Source organism: Lepeophtheirus salmonis, chromosome 5 (assembly GCF_016086655.4).
Source record: "Lepeophtheirus salmonis chromosome 5, UVic_Lsal_1.4, whole genome shotgun sequence".
Classification (NCBI taxonomy): domain Eukaryota; kingdom Metazoa; phylum Arthropoda; class Copepoda; order Siphonostomatoida; family Caligidae; genus Lepeophtheirus; species Lepeophtheirus salmonis.
The window spans coordinates 6,016,150-6,033,395 of NC_052135.2; positions in this window are offsets into that span (position 1 = coordinate 6,016,150).

Consider the following 17,246-nt stretch of genomic DNA (forward strand, 5'->3'; position numbering starts at 1 on the left):
TATTAATTGTTCATATTTCAACGTCACACTATGAGTCTACTACTTCTTATAAACTATGCATATTGGACATGTAAGCTTGTACTTGATAGACCCTTAGAATTTTATTGTAGTTAATGCTATTAATATTAAATGTGAAATAAGTTACGTAATATTATACGAGGAAATTAATTATACTTGGAAAATTGCCCTGGAAGAAAATTGTTAGTCATTTCATATTTAAGAAAATCATATTGGTATATTTTTTGCTATACGTCATTTTTATCTTCCATTTGGACAATTAGTCTTTGATTTGATATCATAATCATATACCCATGATTCGTCACCAGTTATGATCCTTTTGAGCAAATCAGGATATTCATTGGCATCTGTCAACAGCTCATTATTGATGCACATGCGACGACTTTTATTGTCAAAATTAAGCAGTTTCGGAATAAACCTCTCACAAACTCGTCTCATGGGCAAAACATTCGAAAAAATTTCATGGCACGAGCCGAATATCAATATCCTCAGCAACCTCTCAGATAGTCATTCAACTATTTTCAAAAACAATTTTCTTTATTGCTTCAACGCATTCAACGTGCTTGCGTGGCCAGAGTGATGCTCGTCATTGGCATCTTCCCGGCAATCTTGGAAGAGTTTTTACCGCATATAAACATTCCGTTGTTTCTTCTTTTTTTTTTTACTCAGAACAGTATCACCGTATCCCACTGTCAACATTTCAAGTGTTTTGGATCACTGTGTTTCATTTTTTACAAAAAACTTCATACAAATTCTTTCATCAATGCTTTTTAAAGTGACATAAAATTTCCCAACACAAAAAATATTTATGACCGTTATGCCTCTCACAAACAAACTAAACATTTTATATAGCTTTAAACAATAGATATATGTTCTTGTTCGAATGTACTAACATATTCAAATATCAAAAAAATATGAATATACGTTGCCAGCAAAAGTAATCTTACTGTTTGAACACACCTCGTATAGCAGGTGTATGATTGACTTATTTGGATAACTACCACATAATTTGAGGCCTTTTTTCATTTTGGTGGAAAGGTTGCATCATACAATAAAGGTTAAGAAAAATTATACAATCAAACTCCCATATGTATAATTGTAATAAAATTGAAAATATGGAAATGACTTGTATTGGAAGTGAACGTCATGAACTTAAACTTTTTCTAGAAAAATATTTTAGGATGGAGAAAAACTTTCTGAAGAGGTTCTAACTTTTATTTGACATCCTCCTTTCCCCATAAAAACAATTTTCAGTATTTTTATATCTCACAGCTTGTCTGATGTATCTCTCCATCCGATAATTCCTCCTTTTCCTTACAATAAGTAAATAAATTCTAAGGATTTGTCGAAAATATAAATAAATTGCGCACCTTACTTCAAATACTATGAATCTCCACTGCTATCATTAAGCAGTCTGCAAAGCCGGGTTATATTGTATAAGTTTAATTCAATCCTTAAAATCTCTTTATAATAAGGAAATAAAGCGAATAATATTTATTCAAGTTGGAGAATAGGGTTTCTCGACTCAATCGATTACAATTGCTCCAATAAGTTTCAACGTAGGATTAGAAAATCATTGGAGTTTTGTTTCAATTATCGAAATTCAACTATTCGTTGTCACTGCCTCCAATTTCGAGATAGAAAGAGAAATTATGACATCGGAAAAAACAGTTTTATGAACTGATATATATTTATTGATTATGCCATAACGCTCTTTTTTTAGAGAATGAAAAAAATAATTGACGTTGTAATTTACATAATACTACTATTTTATACATCATAAATTAATCAATTATTTTTCATAACATATTTTAAATTAAAACAGTTTCAGGGCTTAGAGTTTACGAGGGACAAGCTATCCCACCTATTTCTGACACCAGTATAAAGTAAACTAAAGGAAAAATCTTTATTTAAAAACATATTTTTATTAAAGCTTGAACACCACAATCAATTCAGGGAATACATTTTTTTACATTGAAAAAAAAAGAAGAATTCAAAAGGAAAAACAAGGATACAAACTTTTTAGCAAAACATTTAATCAGACACACTAAGCCTCCATTAAATCTTTTAAATGTAAAAATAAATTATATGCAAGCCATAGAATTTATTATTAAATAAGCTATTGCATATGATCAGATTTAATGTTTCAGAAGCATACTGAAAAGTATTGGCGATAAACTGTATATTCAAAGGAATCAGAAGCATTTTTTTTTTAAATTTTGGGCTAAATAAAATCCCATTTCCTAACAGGAATATTATTCATTTTTACCACTAAATTTTCTTATTTTTCTACAATTATTATCCTTTTTTACCCTTCCTTCTTTGATTAATTGTAGCATGTAGTTTCACATAAATTTTCTGATGATGTTGAAATAAAAATGGAGTAATATTGTACAAAGTCAATTAGGTTTCCCCATTTGATTTTTAACCATAAAAAACACACTTCCCCCTAGATGAGGTTAAGTGATTGACCCTTGGTTCACTCCAGATATTAGTAGAACTCATTGAATTAGCATTACTTTTTAGTTGTTACTATTTTCCTTCGATGGAGATGGAGCCCAGAATTAATATCACTTCAGAGACGTAATCACAAAGTCAAGAAGGGAGTTCCTGGTTCTTGAGCAATACAGCAAATATTATACCTTGCACATTGGAGATTAACCACTCAATTTTTCACATATCCTTATACCGTGAAGACGTTACAATGGCCAATCTGAGGGACTCAATCTTACATGAAAGTTTCTTTAGACTTCTTCCTCGAGCATCCTAAGATTTGGGGTAATTTTTATACAAGGGTAGAACAAATGATAAGAGGTCTACAATTATTTTGGCAAAAATAACCAGTATTTCCTAAGGATCTTCCCAGAACTATTTTTTGTAAAAATACAAGACGTCCCTAGTCTGTACCTAAGCCATTTTTGACGTGTGTTAATAGACGGGTTTTTAAATTGTAGTCTCTTGTCAATCCTTTTTTATATATTAGTTATCATTGTGTACCTTTTAATATTTTATGTATTCAAGTTTCTACATTTTTATATTGCCACACCCTTTTTACACGTGGGTCAGGTAACTTCCCTGTATTATAGCTTTATTGTATTTTAGTCGCGTATTTAAGTGCATCCATATAATATTCTCTTTTTAATTATACCTCGCCCAGAATCACCTCTTTTATATTCCTTTTACCCGTTGGGTTGGTGACGAGACTGAATATTAATATATTGATTGTATCCTTAGGTAAAAACACAACATCTGGCTGACTAGGGTGGTGAAATTACTCCCACAACTGAACCTGGAGTAGCTTCGAGCAGAGTGCTAAAGAATTGAGCTTGTCGGGGACGAGGAAATTCAGGGGATGAAAAAAAGCAGAGTTATGTTCTATTTTAAAGTACCACCACTTATACAGCAGTTACATCAAATCCAATTTTAGTTAATCCTGAAAATACTTTTGAATAGTTGGACCATATTTAATTAGAGTCGATCTGGAAAATAAAGACCAAAGCAACCATATCTTGAAACTTCATTCTTGCACAGCAAGATGAAGTTTTGGCTAGTAATATTATTAATCAATACAACATCAGAAGTCCGTTCATTTTCTAATAAACACTTCACCTAGAGAGTTGATCTTTCAGTTGGGATTGTTTCTCCGTTGCCTAATAAACTCTTTTGTATCTTTCGTTACTTGAAGAAGACACCGATCTGCTTTGAGTAATCTTTTGTGATAAAAAAGCTGGAAGGTTGTGAAATTGGGATGGCACGACGTCCTTTTTCAAATAATAACTGGTCAGACATTTTGACTTTCTCTTTCTAGACCAGCATCAGAAAAAAATCCATTGAATTTATGTTTAATAGCACCCTCCCCCCACCCCCTCCCCTCTTTATGCATTTATAAATATTCATTTATCAATTATCATTCAGTTATATTGTAGACAAGTTTGTCGAATGTCTATTGGTGTGAAGAGGACTTTTGAGCATTTGCTTAATTAACTGCGTGATTACAAGTAATATCGATTACTTCTGCTAGTCTAAAAAAAAAATCGAACAAGAAACTGAGAATCCCAAGTTTTGAAGAGTTGTAAGGTGTTGACGGTTTCTGAGCTGTTGTCATATTTTGCTATAGGCAACATCCCTTTACAAAACTTATTCCTCTAAAATAACAATATCTGCACTGACCGCATGTGTTACTTTTGGAACACATTTGTTCTCGTTCAGTTTGTGTTCAATTTGTTTGCCTGAGATAAGAGATGATGGAGCCTTAGGCTAAAAAACAAAACAAAGGTAGTGCTTTCCAGCCCTCCTTGACGGAAGAATATTGTTTTGTGTACGTCAAAGATCGCACTGTGTACACACTCTGCTGATACAATGTTGTGTGCCGAACTTTCAGCAATAAGAGGCACATTGAGACAAAACACGACAAACTGTATGTCATACACAGATCTCCCTCTCCACTCGACAGTGAGACGGCTGAGCTGCAGAAAAGTTATCGAGCGCTTTGTAAGCTGCATCGATACCATCAAGTATCGTCTCTGGAAGAGAAAGGACAAAAATATCCGCAACTGGAGGACGAGAAGTGGATTGTGAAACTTTTTTTTCTTGCAAACATCACCAGGCACCTTAACGAGCTCAATTTCAGAATGCAAGGTGCAGGTCAAACTGTTATGGACATGTTTGAAACGGGAAATGCTGTTTTCGCCCAGCTTGCAGTATTCTCAGGTGACATTGCGTCGTCCACTTTCTGCTACAGCCGACACTTAAGGGAGTGGTCTTCAAAACGCAACATCAGGACCGCTGAAATAGCCGAATACATTCGTGAGTTAGAGGCGGAGTTCACAGCCCACTTTATGGATTTCAGATAGTACGATCTGATGTGCGGCTCCTTCTTGATCAATCCTGACAGCTTTGATGGACATGATCTAGATGCAGATCTGATAGACTGATGGATGTTTAGGGTATGGAGATGCAGTTGATAGAGCTGAATAGCTCATCACTGTGGGGGATGAAGTTTGCAGATCTCCGAATGCAATTGGAATATATCCCTATACAATAGCACGGAGACTGCATCCCGCAACGCTGGGTGTTTGCTCCAGCTAAGTTCCAATCACTAAAGAACGTTTCATTGGCCCTCCTCTCAGGGTTTGTATCGACTACCTTGTATGAACAGGTATTTTTGCACATTAAAAGTGTGCTGAGCCTTATCAACAGCCGTTTCACGACTGAAAATTCCGAGTCATGTTTACAATTGAAAGTGACAACCTATGAATCCCAAATAAGAAAGTTCAGCAAGAAAACCAAGGACAGGGATCATACTGTTAGCTAGGCAAGATTAATTGTGGCATATAGCCTCAGCTTACACTATTAAGTTCCTGTTTGTTCATATAAAATGCCGTGGCTGTCCGTTATGGTATATTATGCATGACCTAACATTAACATTAAAAATTATAGTGTAATGTTAGAAATGTATGATTAAGATATAAGTAGTAATAAAAGAAATTATAATAGTTATATTTGTAAGGCAGATTTTCTATACAAAATTAAAAAATATTCCCGTAGTTTGTGTGTGTTTATTACCATTCTTGTTGAAGTTGGCACTCCATGTCTCAAAGGTTACCTACCGCTGCTATATATAGTCAACTTGTGTTTATCAAGATGTTGTCCAATGACGCTTGCAGGAGACAGTTGTACTCGCATATTAGCTATAATTGATATTTTTCATTAATGGACAAAAAAGCTACCTTTTTGATGTTCAAAGGGCTAAAACGCTACACGAACAAGGCTATTCTGAGCGCAAAATTCCGTAAAAGATGCGCTGTTAGCAAGACAGCTGTTTACACTGCCATCAGTAATTTTGCAAAGTGTGGATTTATTCGTAGAAAAAAATACTAGGACGCTGAAGGAAAACGTCCAGGAGAGATGACGTCAAGATGAAGATGACTGTTTCAAAATCTTCCACTAGTTCCTGCAAAAAAAAAAAAATTAGTCTAATTTGATACGAAAAGGGTACAAAGAAAGTGTCGTCAGCACTTTTTCACGTCGTTTGTCAAATAATTCAACTCAAAAACAAATTTCTGAAATATATTCCTTTTTGCTAATAAGCAAATATCCCAAGTGGCCTTAAACTTTTGCAAATGACTGTATATCAGCCTTTTTGCTTTGTTAGTTTGTTTTTGACAAATAAAAGAATAGACGTTTTTTGGTGTGCTATGCGATTCTTTAGTACTGAAAAAGGGGGAGAAGTAATCAATTTAGGAGAAACTTTTAAAAGTGTGTTTATTCTTCAAAATTAGTTATTTAAAAAAAATACTAACTTTATCTGTGATTAGCTATAACCAGAAAGGTGTATTTATAACAGATTATAACCATATGTTTTATATTTACAGTGTGCACAAAAAAACGTAGCATTTTTGATAGTCAAAATTTAAATCAATTTCATCAAGAACAATATGTACTACTTTTTATTATAACTATACCTTATAATATCAACAACTATTTCCCAAAAAAATTCCTTCGCCTCCAGTCTGGTCCTGAAGGCTTTGCAAATCTTCATGACGTAGTCATTGGACCTTCTCAACAAGAGCCATCAAGGAATCATAAACACGGCGGCGGACTTTTCAGGCCTTCCTCTCCATGAAGTTCCACATTTCATGGTCCAATGGCAAGCACTGTGGTGATGAGGGTGCCACAAGTTGAGAGGTAATAAATTGGTGAAGTTTTTCTTGCGCCAAGCTTGAGTTGTTATGGCGTTGCGTTATGACCAAGTGCTGAGTCTTGTTGCCAACAGTAATCCCCTTCGACAAGGTTGACATCTAACCAGTCTTCACGACCTCTTTCATCACCCCCTGGTACTCCTTGGTTTCGATTTCAATCGTCACCCCGGTCAAGAAGTCTTTGGACGTAATCTTACTGTGACCTACTCTTCCTGGAGAGGTTCTTCACACAGTAAATGAATCTCCTGACATTAAGAACAAACTCAGAATCTCTGCAGCATCCTTTACACATTGATGGTCGCGGAGAAGATCTGCAATCCTTTGAACTTTTGCCTCCATTGCCGTTCTTTGTTGACGTATCGCTAGCAATGGTACAGCGTTTGAAAGTTGATATATTTATTAGTTTACCCACACTGTCTAGCACAATTTATTTAAGCTAGCAAGAATAATTGGGTAATTTCAAAAACAGTCAATAATTTAAAAAGGCATCTTTTAAAACATAGGTAAAACTTTTTTTTTTTTTTAGTTTAAAGTAGATAAACTATTTTCAAAGAAGAGCAGCGGAATGCCTTTCAAATTTCAAGCATATTAGCAAAATATTCTTAATCCATAAATTATGTTAAAGAAATATACTTAAGATATCATCAAATATATATACCTAATTCTTTTATAACATCATTACAACTATAAATAGGATTTGAATCTTTTCATTGACAACGTTTTATCATTATTACATATAAAAAGTTTTGACATATTATTATAAAAGTATTAATCTATCTAGAGATCCAGACTAAAAATATATTTTGATTGGCTCTTAGAAGAGTTTCACAAAACAATTCGTAAGAAAAAAAATGTTTTTAGTCTATTTAAGAAAAAGTACCTTACCAATGATTTTAACTCCGTTTCGTTGATATAATTAATAGCCTAATTTATTTTTAAGTTCACGAAAAGGATTGTTCATCCACCTTATTTTGATATAAATTAATTTCATTAATTAATTTTCATCGAAAATTAATAAATATCAAAATTATTACAGAGTTATTTCTATATTGACTAGGTCGTCGGAAGTGAGGAGTTGAGGATTGTTCTTTCCATGTTTGTGGGGGCAAAATAATTTTTTCTAACTCGAAAATATTTAGTTCTACATGTCCAATTAAATTGTTTAATTACATGTTTTTTATTTTTTTTTTTTTTGTTAAATGGATGGATTGTTCTTTTGAAAATGAGGACTAAGGACATCTCCTCTTCTGGGAAAATGTCCCCATTTTTTTTTGCAAAAATGATTTTTTCATTCAATTTTTGTCAAGGTGTGATGCTTAACGTATCAAAAATACTGTGCCTCTGATATTATTTGATATCATCCATCAAACTCATCTAGACATTTGTTGACATTGTGGAAGATATTAATAATTTAAATAACTACTATGAACCCTCTTGATTTAATTTATATATATATATAACTTTTTTGATTAAATGTTACTATCTTGCGGGGTTCGTTCTCTTTCTTTCTACTTTCCAGCAATCCAATTAGGCTCCACCAAACGGCCATGTTCCTTTTTAATTTTTCCTTTCGTCGTGAAGAAAAAGGAGATGAAGAAGGTAGGTGACCATCCAACCGTGTAAGGATTCACCGTGCAACAACAATTTTATAAGCAATAAAATGATGCTTCTTTTAGAGTCCTTAATTAGTCGTATTCCTCTCTCTCTGCTTGACAATTGGACTGCAGAGGATAAGGGGAGAAAAAGAGTAGTCTACCACCCATTCGGATATCTTGGATTTGAAGAAGACGCTAGTAAATTATACACCATTGTCAAAATGCAACCTCTTTGGGAATCCAAAACGCAAAAACGCTAAAAGTTGCCTAAGTCTTCCGGACAATATATTCAGTTCTACTTGGACCCAGAATTCATGAGTATTAAGAACTCTTTCCCTTTATTTTCATAATCCACGTGGACTCTCTACATTCATTCGTAAGCGAGAAGGGAGTGAATTGTGATGCCAGTGCAGGAGTACTCTCCTGGCATAAGCGACACGCCGATACGAAATCTCAATATCTTATTCAAGTTGGGCCACCAAATCACACTTCAAGCCACAGACTTCCTTTTTACCATCCCTCGATACGTCAAATGCAACTCTTCAATAAACTTATTTCTCAAGGGAAAAGCTCTGCATTGTAGTAAATCTGTGTGGTCATTCAGACACGGAGGATCTTTGCCTGATACGCAGGAAAAAGCATCTGCGTGGGAATGAGCTAGTAGAGGGCAGCCCTCTCGATGCCACACAAGGACGTTGATTAGTTGATGCCTTTCACATGCTCGATTGTATAATTAAATACCGACAACAACATAGAAAAAATACCTAAATAGACGGGCAGAGACAACACTTGTAGGCTTTACTTGAGAATATATTGAAGCGGTTTGTAGTCCGTCTTGATCTTGAATTGACGACCAAGCAAATATCTTTCAAACTTCTTCAATCCATAAATAATTCCAGTTGCGTCTTTGTTAATTTGCAAGTAATTAGATTCAATCTTTGATAGCTTTCTTAAAGCAAACGCCGCATGTGCTCCATACCATTTTCCAACTATGCTAAAATGGTCTCAAGACCAAAGGCGAACATTGGTTGACAACACCAACGAAAGAGACGGGTCATAATGAGTGAGAACAGACTATAGCAGACTTTATATTTTGAAAACTCACCTATCTTTTTTCAGACCTACAAAAGACAACGTCCTTCTTCATCAGCTTGTGAAGTGGAGACGCTTCCACATATAGATGTGGTACAAAATGACCATATTATTGTACGAGGCCCAAGAACTATTTCTCCTCAGAACACCATGCAGGAACAGGGAAGTACAGAACTGGTAGAATTAATTCTGAATCCAGGGATCGGCCACTTTGAGATATGTGAAACCAACACTAAAACAGTTAGCTCCTACCCATCAGGATATATTTTCTGGGGTTCAGACGACCTCCAGCCTTCAATATTTGACTCAACACTTCATATAAAGTTCAAAAGTGTTCGGGCTCTAATATACCGAAGTCTTGAAGGTGAACCACTGCTTGAGTATATCTCATCGTACTTCCTTTCGAATCATCGAATTTAACACCATATTTTTAGAAGCTTCACTCAGGATTCCATGGAACCAACCACGTTGCATGTGGTTGGAGAATTGAGTAGCTTAACCAAACCGAAGTCCAATCAATACCGAAAGCCTAGGATTGGTTGCCCAACAGGAGATACAATGAACTTACAACGAACTGGGTTAGAACCATTTAATATGCAGACAACCTGACAGAGCCCAGAGTTTTGACTTTTCTGCCACCAAAGACCTCTATTGGACCAGTATTTTTGATGACCTTCGACATGTCCTCCATTTACCACCAGGAAGGCATAGGCTTTATCCCCTACTCCGTCACTCAAATGGAAGGAGATAGACGAACTGGAAAGCGCAGATGACGGACAGTATAACTTAAAATGGGCCAGTTTCCCAAACCGGGTACACTCCTCGCCAATGCAGGCATTTTTACTTTTGGAAGATATGGCTTTTTCCACAAAATTAGCCATTTCCTCTGTCCATCCTAGTATTAACCTTGGAACCACCTTACCTTTTGGGCCCTTACATTCGGACACCATGACAATTTCACTCGATCCCATTTCTTTGACGTGGCATATTGAGGCTTCCAACGAACTTGCTATTAGCAACATGTCTGTCAACTTTGTGCCGCCCCTCTTGAAGATAGTTTGCCGGAGCCTTGTGGGCGCCGTGTTCTTGATCAATACGTACAGATTAATTTGGTTTTCGAATGAGACTTTGCAGCTCCCCGACTCCCTGTTTCATCATTGACTGCCAGAAACGTTCAAACAACAGACTTTCTTTTGGGGAGAAAACATTGCGAATTGCCCTTACCGTCGAGGTAAAGACGTTCTATTCAGGCAAAGCAATAATTTGCATGGTGTTGAACCATTGCTGGGCCTTTTTCCCAGTACAGTGAAGCAGAAGATACTTTTTCCGTTCAAGGGACAATTCCCCAACATGGACACGAAAATTTTTAACTCGTCCCACCATGTCGACCATCTATGGCCCCTTCACACACCATCCATCAAGAATGGGGAAGGCCACTGTAACTCCAACTGTCCCATCTTACCTGATTTCGCATTTCCAGAGGCTGGAGTACCGTCACTAAAATAGAAGGACTTGGGGTCACAGCCACAGCCTGTTATGTAATCTCTCTGCAATGCCATAAGTTCCATTTTCTTCTTTCCCCTCAACTCGTCCTGACTTTCAAGTTCCAACCGGGAACATACACAGCTCAGCTCTGCAAGTGTGAGCCTGGTTAATAATTTTACCATCTTCGTCGCCCCTTGGAGTGTTCCACGAACACTACGTAAAAGACGGAAGTAACAGAACAGAAGCAAATCTAATTAAGGAGAAGATTAGATTGAGGGTACAATCATAAACTGAACAATATTTATAAGGTATTATTCGTTTAAAAGAATGTACATAGATTGCTAATAAAATACATCTATACAAGTTTAACTCCTGCTGTAAAAGGTACAGGCATAACTTTTATTATTAAAAGCTAATCCCTACATCAATAATACTAAAAGTAAACAAAAGGCGGGAATACATAACACCAACACGACTAACAAACGGGTTCAAACCCACTGCAGTAGGTGACAAATCGTTTGTTAGTTTCATTATCACACAACATAACTCGTGAGTTGGGATATCAACCATGTCGAGATGGGATGACGTCTCTGATGATATTACATGTATTGTCGGTGGATTACAACCCGTTTGTTTGTTATGTTGGCATGCAATACTACCCGTGGGCTGGAATATGAACTGCTGCTATAGTGGAGGCCATTTCTGATAATATTGTGTGAGTTGGCAGTGGGTTACAACCCGCTGGTTGGTCGTGTTGGCACGAAACACAATCAAGGAAATGTTGGAATTTACATTCTTTTTAAATATTTAATATTATCTTATAGGTATATATCTATGTAAATAATTAATTATGAAACAAAACAAAATGCTAGTACAAATAATTTGGATCAAATCTAATTTAAATGTGTCTTCAATTATTAATTGATTATTTATGAAGGCAGGTTACTATATCGTGTGATATTATACCCAAATATTTAGAAAATAGTTTTTTGAATGTTAACAAGATTTATAGGAATTATTTCTAGTAAGTTTCGTAGGTATAGAATTAGGACAATTTTTATAAAATAGCATTTACAGAAATATAAGGCACCCATTATGGTGGAGGGGCGGGAATATTCCCCAACCATACGCACTATAATTAACCATATTAGATAATTACATGAATTGTCAAATAAAATCATTTTTAGAGTTCTTTCAGTAGTGTTGAAATATATATTTACATTTATTAAAACAAATAAATTAACTAATGGAATTATAATGACAAAGGAATGGGCATCAATATTAGTTATTCACATTAATATTATGTGAGTCGGATTCTCATTCTGAATTGGAATGAATATATATAGAGAGTTGTATTATACGTATTGTTTGATAAATATCACTGAAGTAAATTATTACAAACACATTTAATTTTAGATATGATCCAAATTATTCGTACTAGCATTTTGTTTTATTTAATAATTAATTATTTAAATACTTTTAAGATAATAATAAATATTTAAAAAGAATGTAAGTTCCAAGATATTGCTTTCAGAAATTTTAATTTTTCATTGGGATTATATTGTGCAATTACTTCTTGCAATCTTAGAGTACGATTTTATTAACCCCTTTCATTGGTACAATGATAAAATAATAAACTACTCTATATTTAGCAGTACAGTTTAGAAATATGGAAGAACAATTCAGTATTTTCTCTAAATTACGAATATGTTTGATTGTTCGATTTTCATAATTTGTTACCAATTTCCCATTCAAAGATTAGACTTTGAAATAGTCACTAGCTAAAGGTGGATCGAGATAATAGTTTCATTAAGTAGAATTATTCATAATATTTATATATATATACATTTACGTACATATACTCGGGCGGACATATCCCTAAACAAGACAAGAACATCCAAAAAAACTCAATTAGAGAATATACTTAGTAGGCTGTATTTCTTAACTGTACTGCTGAGTGTAGAGTACTTGTTTTTTTTTTTTTTAAATTACCTTCATTGGAATAGTGCAATTATCTCTGTATTTTACATCTGAAAAATACATTATTCCTTTAGAATTCAATATTTACAATCTATATCTAAACTGTAACAATGGTTTATTTAATAAAAAGTCAAAGAGTTGGAATGAAATTAGTGTATAATTATAGTTATACCTACAGAGTTAACCGAAAATCCGGCCAAAAAACATACTGTATATGTAAATATGAAAAATGTAATGCAAGTCTCCACGCTATCACGCCATTGGATATCGACAGTCACAATATATGTGTTTCCAAAGCAGTAGGAGAGCACTGTTATCCGATCAATCCATTCAAACCCAAAATGTACGCCGAAAAAGCAAACTTTATGCAATTTTGTACAATTAACGTGCTCGCGCACGTTAATTGTACAAATGTCATCCAACTTGGACGAAAATACTCTATCATTAGTGTCCAATTTGGCACGGAGCGTTCGAGGCTGGAGACAGCAATTGAATCAAGCTCCTCCAATCCCTGTTGGAAGATGTGGATATTCAATTCCCCTTGACTACACATTCTTGAAAAACGGAGATTTTTTTTTACAATATGACAGTGGTGAACACGATCCTGAAAGAATATTGATTTTTGGATCTGAGGTTGCATTAGATGATTTCGCTTCATGTATAGATTGGGCTTGTGACGGAACATGCAACTGCTTCCCTGAAAATTTTTACCGAATTTTTACTTGCACATAATTCTTGGATATGTATCGGTGCCAAGATTATTCATCTTACTCCCGAATAAGTATGAAACTATATACAATAGACTGTTTATTACTTTGAAGTATGTATTTAAAAAAATCAGTATGCCCTAAAACATTAATGATGGATTTTGAAAAGGCAATTATGAATGCCTCTGGAAATGTGTTTCATTTAACAAACGTTACGGGATGTTTATTCCTGTGACAGGTATTTTTGTCCCTAACATTTTCGTCCCCTACATTATTTCCACTGGTAAATTTCGTCAAGGAGATTTTGTCGCATGACATCTTCGCCGCCTTTTTGTGTTTTTCAATTATCGGTTCGAACTTTGCTGTTGTATCTCGATCAGATAAACTATAAAGCTAGGAGTAGAAGAAAAAAGGAATAATGATAAAGAAGTAATCTTTTACTGTTTATATATTTAATATTATAAGAAGGAGTAAGGAATCACGGATCTGGGATGCTGAGTCTATTTCGAAAAGACTCATTGACTTGTGGCAAGTTAAGGAATCAAAGTCGTGGCCTTAGTTGAGGCTTGAAGAAATGAAAAAAACTCAATCGATAGAAAGAAAGGAATATTAATTGTCCAAAGATGGTGTATAGCCTCTTATTTCTCTACCGTATCTATTTTTACTACCAACGATATCAAATAGCTCACGAAGGTGCATCTGTTTTCTTGGATTCGTCTTCGTTGGCCTTAGTCTGGAGTACTATATACATGGAAAGTGCACGTCTTTTCAGAAAATACATAGATTGACATAAACATTCAACTTTAGTATATCCACACAACATTGAAAACTGCTTGATTTGATCAAAGATTATAGGTAATAATGTAATTAATTATTCGACTAAACGACTTTTTATGTGTGAATCTATCTCATGTATTCATGAACAACGTTCGTTTGCGAAGAGGAATCCACATATTCCTCTCCTTGCACTTTACATTCGTTAGCGACTCCTAAATGAGGTTCAACTGGCTCTCATCCTCATGTAATATTTTATATGATGATCGTAAAGAGCATGCTTTTTAGTGACCAAGGACTGACTCACGAAAATAAATGAAAGAGCTCATATCGTTTTGTATCGGGATCTTTCAAGTATCATATAAATGAACATAATATAGACTTTATTCAATTTATGAATTACTTCTTGACCTAAGAGGGATATTGATTGATGATTAACTAAAGGAATGTTCGATAAAGTCTTAAATGAATAATAATTGTTTCGGATACGTTTACTAAAATCTACCATCACCACTTTCTCTTTCTAATTATTCTTCCTTTTTTTCTATCTCTCTCTTTCTATACCAAGAACTTTTTTTCCTTAGACTCAACTAGATATTAATCCTACAGCAACCTAATCACATTTTGGATCATATTATTGAGCTATCTATATCCACTATAAGTGTCTGTACGAGTAAAGTGATTGAAGAAAAACACAGATTAGTAAATATTACTTCTCTGAACCTCTGATAATCAGTCAAAAAAAATAAGGAGTTGAATACTGGAAAAAAGGAAGAATAATTAGAAAGAAAAAGTGGCGATGGTAAATTTTAGTAAACGTGCCCATTGTTTCCTCCATTTAAGGATTTGTGTAAGTATTATGTGTTTACTATCATAAAAAAACATTACATTTCATAATTTTACAGACCTATTCAATTAGAGAATAATAATCACGTTACATAAAAAAAAATGTTGTAATTATGTGTATATCTAAATACTGACCATTTAAAAACATATTTAAATTATTATTATATTTTTTATTTGACCGTATTATTTTAATGTGATTGTAAGGAACTAAATAAATATTCACTTTTAATTTCATTGAAGCTATTAATTTTGTGGTATATATTTTTTTAAATGATCTTTTCTTTTCTTTGATGAATTTCCAATGGTTGATTTTTGGCGAACAAATTAAACATTTGTAGTAATTTTATCCAAAAAGTTACTGAAATTGTGACCGTTTTCACATTTTGATTTCATTATCCACGTTACATTATCTTGCACTTTGATAATTGTATCCATTGTTGTAGAAAACATCCACAAAAAAGCCACTTGTTTAGGAATTGGAGGCACGAGACATCAGTTCTACTTTAGCCTCATAAACTTTAGATTGAGAATTGTACTTATGTTACACATTGGTAACACTTGCAATAAATGATTTTGAGCTACAAAAAGGTGATATTACTCAAAATTTAAGGATCATTTATAAAATTAAAAAGTGGAATTGCATAAGTACTAAATGATCTGAAAATTTCAACAACAAAAAAAAATTAGAAATGTAAATTTCATTATGGACTTTGTATGTATTTTCTAGGTAAAACTAGTTACTTTAATACTTTCTTTTTTTTAAATACAATATCAAATAGACTTTTTGAAAAAAAGTCACTTTAGCAGAAATACACATAATCTGTTCCGATATATTATTTATACTATCCCTAAATATGAGGTATTAAAATACTCACCAGCATGCAACCAAATTTGTGGAAATGAATTAATTATTTGAGAAAAGAAGAACTAATTACTGAAAAGTGGATTTGGAAAGAGGTGATTGTACTTATATGTATATGAAAAGCATTGCCTTGAATCTTCACAAATTTTAGAATCAGTTATGTCTTCTTATTTTAATCATTAAAACAATATATATGTAATCGTTATTTTAGAAAACAATGTATAAATAGGTGGTACATAAATAACAAATGCAAAATCACGTATAATTGAGGATCGACATTGGAGTAATTCCAGCCTATATTTTCTATATATACATTGCTAATCGGGAACAGTTTGAGGCATAAAAAAAAACCCTGAAATATCATTAGATCAGATACAAGCTGCTAAGTAGAGAATTACTCCAAAGTTGATTCTCAATTCTACTCTATGTCCAACAAGGACTTACAATTTTAACTCCTCAACAAATCCTCAGGGTTACTCTCCGTCTTTTAAGAACACATGCAAATGTTCGATCCTGTTTCGTTTATATAAATAATATGTTGGTGTTGATGTAGTAAAGAAGACCCCTGATGATATACGATGTTTAAAATACATATTGTCCGGGTATTCAATAAAATTTACAATTGATGAGTAATTTCACGTTCATTTACATTGTCGAGTAAAATGATTATGGGTAATTTGATTGGTTAACAATTTATTGCAAGCAATTTGATTGTGATACAATTTCATTTCAAACAATTCGATAATCTTGTGCACTTTCATTAAAATTTATATTGTATTCGGACAATCAAACTATTCTATAGTATCTATACCTCGGTCAGCAGGTTGTGTAGGTGGAAAGGGGGTCCCTATGGGGAATCAAAAGCTTTGCAGAAGATACTAAAACTTTTTTAGAAAGAACTTGAAGAAACCAGCTAGTTGTTAGCCTAAATAAGATTGCTCTTAATATTGCATACTTATATTTGAGCCGCTTGTTTGTTATTTTTTTATTTCCTTCTTGCCAGGAATTGATTTAAGTCCTAGCATTTTATCTTATTGGTTTTTATTTAGTTAATATTTTATTTGTATCTCAAAAGCATTTGGGATTACGAATAAAGGAATTTCCGTTGTACGGAATTAAAATTAATATAAAAAAGAAGTCAAATAATTTAATTCAAAAGAGTCTCTTCCGGGTGACATAATTTCTT